At 45.3% G+C, this 7615-nt stretch overlaps 1 pseudogene; it reads left to right on the top strand.

Annotated features, from left to right (window-relative positions):
• The first annotated feature begins 5034 nt into the window (after positions 1-5034).
• Positions 5035-7399, top strand: LOC147975310 (uncharacterized; annotated as a pseudogene).
• Positions 7400-7615: the final 216 nt, after the last annotated feature.

The following is a 7615-nucleotide window of genomic DNA, read 5'->3' on the forward strand; positions in this document are numbered from 1 at the left end:
AGGTAGGGGGCGCGCCCTATCGGGGGGGGGGGGGGGCGCCCACCACCCTCGTGGCCAGGTGGCAGCTCCTCCCACGGTAATTTTTGCACAGTAAATCCTCAAATATTCCCGAAAAAATCATATTAAATTGGCATGGTATTCTGAGGACTTATATTTTCGGGATATTTTTATATTGCACGGATAAGTCAGGAAACAGACAGAAAATACTATTTTTACTTTATTTAATATAAATAACAGAAAGTAAAAGTGGGGTGCAGAAGTTTGTGCTTCTAGTTTCATCCATCTCATGCTCAACAAAAAGAATCCACTAACAAGGTTGATCAAGTCTTGTTAACAAACTCATTCCGATAATCATGAAACCGGAGAAATTTCAAATAACACTAAGTTACCTCAATGGGGATATGCACATCCCCAATAATAAGAATATAATATTTCTTGTTGATAGTAGGAAGAGGAAATTCAAAACCTCCAAATATAATCGATGGAATTTTCCAATAGAGTTGATACTATGAACTTGAGGTTGTTTCCTCGGAAAGTGTACCGTATGCTCATTACCATTAACATGAAAAGTGACATTGCCTTTGTTCCAATCAATAACAGCCCCTGCAGTATTAAGAAAAGGTCTTCCAAGAATAATAGACATACTATCATCCTCAGGAATATCAAGAATAACAAAGTCCGTTAAAATAGTAACATTTGCAACCACAACAGGCACATCCTCACAGATACCGACAGGTATAGCAGTTGATTTATCAGCCATTTGCAAAGATATTTTAGTAGGTGTCAACTTATTCAAGTCAAGTCTACGATATAAAGAGAGAGGCATAACACTAACACCGGCTCCAAGATAACATAAAGCAGTTTTAATATAATTTCTTTTAATGGAGCAAGGTATAGTAGGTACTCCGGGGTCTCCAAGTTTCTTTGGTATTCCACCCTTAAAAGTATAATTAGCAAGCATGGTGGAAATTTCATCTTCCAGTATCTTTCTTTTATTAGTAGTGATATCCTTCATATATTTAGCACAAGGATTTGTTTTGAGCACATCAGTTAATCGCATACGCAAAAAGATAGGCCTAATCATTTCAGCAAAGCGCTCAAAATCCTCATCATCCTTTTTCTTGGATGGTTTCGGAGGAAAAGGCATGGGTTTCTGAACCCAAGGTTCCCTTTCTTTGCCATGTTTCCTAGCAACAAAGTCTCTTTTATCATAACGTTGATTCTTTGATTGTGGGTTATCAAGATCAACAGCAGGTTCAATTTCTACATCATTATCATTACTAGGTTGAGCATCATCATTAACATCATCATTAATATTTTTACTAGGTTCATGTTCATTACCAGATTGTGTTTCAGCATCAGACATAGAAATATCATTTGGAATATCAGGTGGTTCAGCAATAAGTTCACTAGAAGTTTGCACAGTTCTATCATTTTTCTTCTTCTTCTTTTTAGAAGAACTAGGAACATCAATATTATTTCTTTGAGAATCTTGCTCGATTCTCTTAGGGTGGCCTTTAGGATACAAAGGTTCCTGAGTCATTCTACCAGTTCTAGTAGCCACTCTCACAGCATAATCATTATTCTTACTATTCATTTCATTAAGCACTTCTTTTTGAGCCTTAAGTACTTGTTCTACTTGAGTGGTAACCATAGAAGCATGTTTGCTAACAAGTTTAAGTTCACCTTTAATATCAGCCATATAATCACCCAAGCGTCTAATCATATAAGCATTTTCTTTTAGTTGTCTACCAAAATAAGCATTGAAGTCGTCTTGCTTAAACATGAAGTTATCAAACTCATCCAAGCACTGACTAGCAATTTTAGTAGGAGGGACTTCAACTTTATCATATCTATAGAGAGAATTTACCTTTACTACCTATGTCGGGATATCGGGATCAGGAGGTTCTTCAATAAATAATGAATTAAGATCATATGTTTCTTCAACAGGCGGTATATTAAGACCATGTATTTCTTCAATAGGAGGTAAATTCTTAATGTCTTCAGCTTTAATACCTTTTTCTTTCATAGATTTCTTTGCCTCTTGCATATCTTCCGGACTGAGAAATAGAACACCTCTCTTCTTCGGAGTTGGTTTAGGAATAGGTTCAGTAATTGGAGCAGGAGCTGGCTCAGGAGGTGCCCAATCATTTTCATTTGTCAACATATTATTCAATAGGATTTCAGCTTCATCCGGTGTTCTTTCCCTGAAAAGAGAACCAACACAACTATCCAGGTAATCTCTGGAAGCATCGGTTAATCCATTATAAAAGATATCAAGTATTTCAAGTTTCTTAAGAGGATGATCAGGCAAAGCATTAAGTAACTTGAGAAGGCTCCCCGAAGCTTGTGGGAGACTCTCTTCTTTAATTTGCATGAAGTTGTATATTTCCCTCAAAGCAGCTTGTTTCTTATGAGCAGGGAAATATTTAGCAGATAAGTAATAAATCATATCCTGGGGACTACACACACAACCAGGATCAAGAGAATTAAACCATATCTTAGCATCACCCTTTAATGAGAACGAAAATATTTTGAGTATATAAAAGTAACGCGATCTCTCATCATTAGTGAACAGGGTAGCTATATCATTTAACTTAGTAAGATGTGCCACAACAGTTTCAGATTCATAGCCATAAAATGGATCAGATTCAACCAAAGTAATTATATCAGGATCAAGAGAGAATTCATAATCCTTATCAGGAACACAAATAGGTGAAGTAGCAAAAGCAGGGTCGGGTTTCATTTTATCTCTAAGTGATTCTTTGTTCCATTTAATTAATAACCTCTTAAGCTCATATCTATCCTTGCAGTCTAGAATAGTGGCAGAAGATTCCATATCAAAAAGATAACCCTTAGGAATAACAGGCATATTTTCATCATCACTATCATCATCATATTCAGATTCAATAATTTCTTTTTCTCTAGCCCTAGCAATTTTCTCATCAAGAAATTCACTAAGGGGCACAGTAGTATCAGGCATAGAAGTAGTTTCATCATGAGTATCATGCATAGCAGAAGTGGCATCATCAATAACATGCGACATATCAGAATGAATAGCAGAAGCAGGTGTAGGTGTCGCTAACTTACTCATAACAGAAGGTGAATCAAGTGCAGAGCTAGATGGCAGTTCCTTACCTCCCCTCGTAGTTGAGGGATAGATCTTGGTTTTTGGATCTCTCAAGTTCTTCATAGTGTCCAGCAGATATAAATCCCAAGTGACTCAAAGAATAGAGCTATGCTCCCCGGCAACGGCGCCAGAAATTTGTCTTGATAACCCACAAGTATAGGGGATCGCAACAGCTTTCGAGGGTAGAGTATTCAACCCAAATTTATTGATTCGACACAAGGGGAGCCAAAGAATATTCTCAAGTATTAGCAGCTGAGTTGTCAATTCAACCACACATGGAAACTTAGTATCTGCAGCAAAGTGTTTAGTAGCAAAGTAATATGATAGTGATGGTAGCGGCAACAAAAGTAAAGACAGTAAAAGTAATGTTTTTGGTATTTTGTAGTGATTGTAAAAGTAGCAGCAAGAAAGTAAATAAGCATAAACCAGTATATGGAAAACTCGTAGGCACCGGATAAGTGATGGATAATTATGCCGGATGCGGTTCATCATGTAACAGTCATAACATAGGGTGACACAGAACTAGCTCCAATTCATCAAAGTAATGTAGGCATGTATTCCATATATAGTCATACGTGCTTATGGAAAAGAACTTGCATGACATCTTTTGTCCTACCCTCCCGTGGCAGCGGGGTCCTATTGGAAACTAAGGGATATTAAGGCCTCCTTTTAATTGAGAACCGGAACAAAGCATTAGCACATAGTGAATACATGAACTCCTCAAACTATGGTCATCACCGGGAGTGGTCCCGATTATTGTCACTTCGGGGTTGCCGGATCATAACACATAGTAGGTGACTATAGACTTGCAATATAGGATCAAGAACTCATATATATTCATGAAAACATAATAGGTTCAGATCTGAAATCATGGCACTCGGGCCCTAGTGACAAGCATTAAGCATAGCAAAGTCATAGCAACATCAATCTCAGAACATAATGGATACTAGGGATCAAACCCTAACAAAACTAACTCGATTAGATGATAAATCTCATCCAACCCATCACCGGCCAGCAAGCCTACGATGGAATTACTGACGCACGGCGGTGAGCATCATGAAATTGGTGATGGAGGATGGTTGATGATGACGACGGCGATGAATCCCCCTCTCCAGAGCCCCGAACGGACTCCAGATCAGCCCTCCCGAGAGGTTTTAGGGCTTGGCGGCGGCTCCGTATCGTAAAACGCGATGATTTCTTCTCTCTTATTTTTTTTCTCTCCGAAAGAAAATATATAGAGTTGGAGTTGGCGTCGGAGGGCATCCAGGGGGCCCACGAGGTAGGGGGGCGCGCCCTAGGGGGGCGCCCCCCACCCTCGTGAGAAGGGTGTGGGCCCCCTGGTCTTCATCTTTAGCGAGGATTTTTTATTGTTTTTTCTAAGATGTTCCGTGGAGTTTCAGGTCATTCCGAGAATATTTGTTTTCTGCACATAAAACAACACCATGGCAATTCTGCTGAAAACAGCGTCAGTCCGGGTTAGTTCCATTCAAATCATACAAGTTAGAGTCCAAAATTAGGGCTAAAGTGTTTGGAAAAGTAGATACGACGGAGACGTATCACTTGGCGGCTCAGGAAGCCAGGTACCACGCCGTTCTGGAGGAGATGGAGACGGTCTTCAGGCAACCTCTCGAGCCCCCAGAGCCTCCCGAGGCTCAGGGTTCTGGTGGCTCATGAGGAGTCATTTCTTCAACGCACGCCTTCAGCTGCACCAACTCTACTTCATCTACGGAACCAGGTGACATCTTCCAAGATCGTTTAGCTGGGAGCGCCCCTCGGGCTGCATTATTCCCAGGCCGCGTGGGTCCGTCCCTGCGGCATGTATCCCTTTTGCTTATGACTTCAGCTTACCTTGTTGGGGGCGCCCCTCGGGCTGCATCACCCCAAAGCCGCTTGGGCCGGACCCGATGGCATGTATCTTCCTGCATTTTATCCAAACTGATATGCTCTCCATGCTTAACCCGCCAACTGTTGTCACCTGCTCTATTGCTGCCCACCACGGGTCTCTTCATCCTATGCAACTCGCTTGCACATTAAAAGGGGGGCTCCTGAGCATCGTGACTCAGGAGCTCTTACTGGCTCTCCAGCCCTCACCCCCTGGCCTTGACCACGACTCGCTCGAGGGCTGGGACCTAAGGACGTAGAGTGCTTGCATCTAACCGCCTTGCAGGGACATACAGTCACCAAGACTCAAGACCAGGTGCAGCCTGCCTTGAGGTAGGGCCTCGTGAGTCCCGCGCTGGCTCACGAGTGCTCAGATACACCTCACAGCCCTGCTGTGCAAGCCATGTGTCAGGGCGGCGCTGTACATGCCCGGGGGGCTCCTCCCGGAGGGGCCCCCCATCCCACGCCCAAGCGGAAGCACCATGCTCCGCGCTGGCTGTCGACACTGCCGAGGAGCGGCTATGCCCGTGCGCAAGCGGAAGCACTATGCTCCGCGCTGGTGATAAACAAATGAGGGCAGCCCCACGGTTTTTTCCCTGCGGTGCAACTTAGTTTTACCTCTTCTCTTTCCCTTCCGTTTTTTCCCTCTGGTGCCATTCTAGATCTCGGGACGAGATCCTCTCATAGTGGTGGAGTGTTGTGACGCCCCGAGACCGATGCTCGAGAAGACTTCCATATGTTCCGGGTTTCGCCGTGTGTTTCATTTGTGCCTGCCCTTTTATTTGTGCATTGCATCATGTCATCATGCCATCATGCCATTAATCTTTGCACCTCAACTCACTAAATAAATTGCATGGATCTTCGGTCCATTAACTCACATGGTGGTTTCTCTTTATAACCTATCCTCCCGATAGTAGGGAGCTATATTCAATATTTCTTTAATTTGATATTCACCATAACACACATGCACAAATAATCCTCATGCCTATTTCCACTTCGAGTTTGACCTTTAAATCTTGTCCACAAGTCTGTATCTCTTTTATTGAGGTTCCTCTAAAACCGAACATTTTTGGGGCCTTCCAAACCCCCTTACTTTGGAACCCATTTGAAATATTTTGAATGAGTTTGAATCCAAACTTCATTCACATGCGTTTTTCCATTTTTCTTGGGTCAAGCTCAATTTTGTGAGTCCACGAAAAATAATCCCTGTGCCCAGATTCTTTATTCTTCCATTTTCTTCTCTCCTTTCTTTTCTTTCTTTCCACTCTTTCCTTTCTTTCTTCTATTAATGAGAAGACATAGAGGGAGAGAGAGCCCATCCCAGCCAGGCCGGCCCAATTGCCCTAAGGCCCAGCCACTGGCCTCCTCTTAACCTAGCCCGATCCCACTTCTCTCCCTCGGTCCCTCCTCCAGCGCCGCCACCCCGTTCCCGATCCCCACTCGCTCACCACATCTCTCTCGATCCCCCTCGTCCTCCTCCCGATCGCGCCGCCAGGGGAAGCCTCGGCTCCATCCCAATCCTCCTCCACCCCGCGCCCGATCCCGCTCTTCCTTGCGCCCTCTGGCGAGCTCGCCCGCCCGTGCCTTCTTCTCTTGCCGCAGCCGCCGTGACCCCGCCGTCGTCGCGCCCTTCTGCCGCTGCTCTGTTGCCGCCCCTCCATGTTGCCCGCTCCTCTGCTCGAGGGCCTCCCCGTTCGATGTGTCTTCGCGAGCTCCTTCTGCTCCCACTGTTCCCTGTCTCCATCATCTGCATCGCCTCCACGGCTCCTCCGCACCACCAGGAACCGCCGCGCCACTCCGGCGATCCAGCCCGCCGGCGACCTCGACCCTTCCAGGGTCTCCCTGGCCTCTCGACCCACCGCTACAGTGGTCCGGCGCCCCAGGCTCGTCAGCGCCCGTGCCTCCTCCTCCCTCCGTTCGGCCTGCACCACCGGCCATCTTCTCCTGCTGCCTCAGCAACCCCTTCACGGCCAACTCCTACGAGACCTCCACCTCCTTGCTGCCCGATGGGGCTTGTTTTTCCCCTCTTGTGGCCGCCAAGAACCGGCAACCAAGGATGTCAAGGACGCCTTCGTAGTTTCTTTCACCAAGTGCCGACGCCCGCAGATTTTAGGACACGCCAAGTCCCACTTAAAGATGTTCCACTTCATTCGATATGGATTTCGACAAGTATCACGATGCTCGGATCCCTCAGATACGTCAAGTTTGACTACACTACAGGACGAAGAAAGCCAAGTACCTCTCCGAAAACGAATGGGTACCACTACATCCGGAGGCATCGGATCCGTCAAGTCTGAAGACCCAAGTACCATGATGCCAAGTACCAGGATGACGAGGACCGCCAAGTTCGTCTTCCGCCATCTCCGAAATCGTCAAGTACCGCTATGAGATGTGCAACTACTTCCACTACGAAACGAGAACAACTACTTCCATTACCGCCGTCCCGAGAACGTCTACTTCCTCTACTTTGCACCGAACCCGAACCATCCTCGTTTGCACGCTTCGAAGGTATAACCGCCGAGACGATGACCCGCGAAACGAATGCATGTTGTGTGATGTATGAGATGCACCCTTGTTCTCCTCGAGTCCGAAACTGTCGGTGCA

This window comes from Triticum urartu, chromosome 4A (genome assembly GCF_056163025.1).
Source record: "Triticum urartu cultivar PI428250 chromosome 4A, HENAU_Tu73, whole genome shotgun sequence".
Classification (NCBI taxonomy): domain Eukaryota; kingdom Viridiplantae; phylum Streptophyta; class Magnoliopsida; order Poales; family Poaceae; genus Triticum; species Triticum urartu.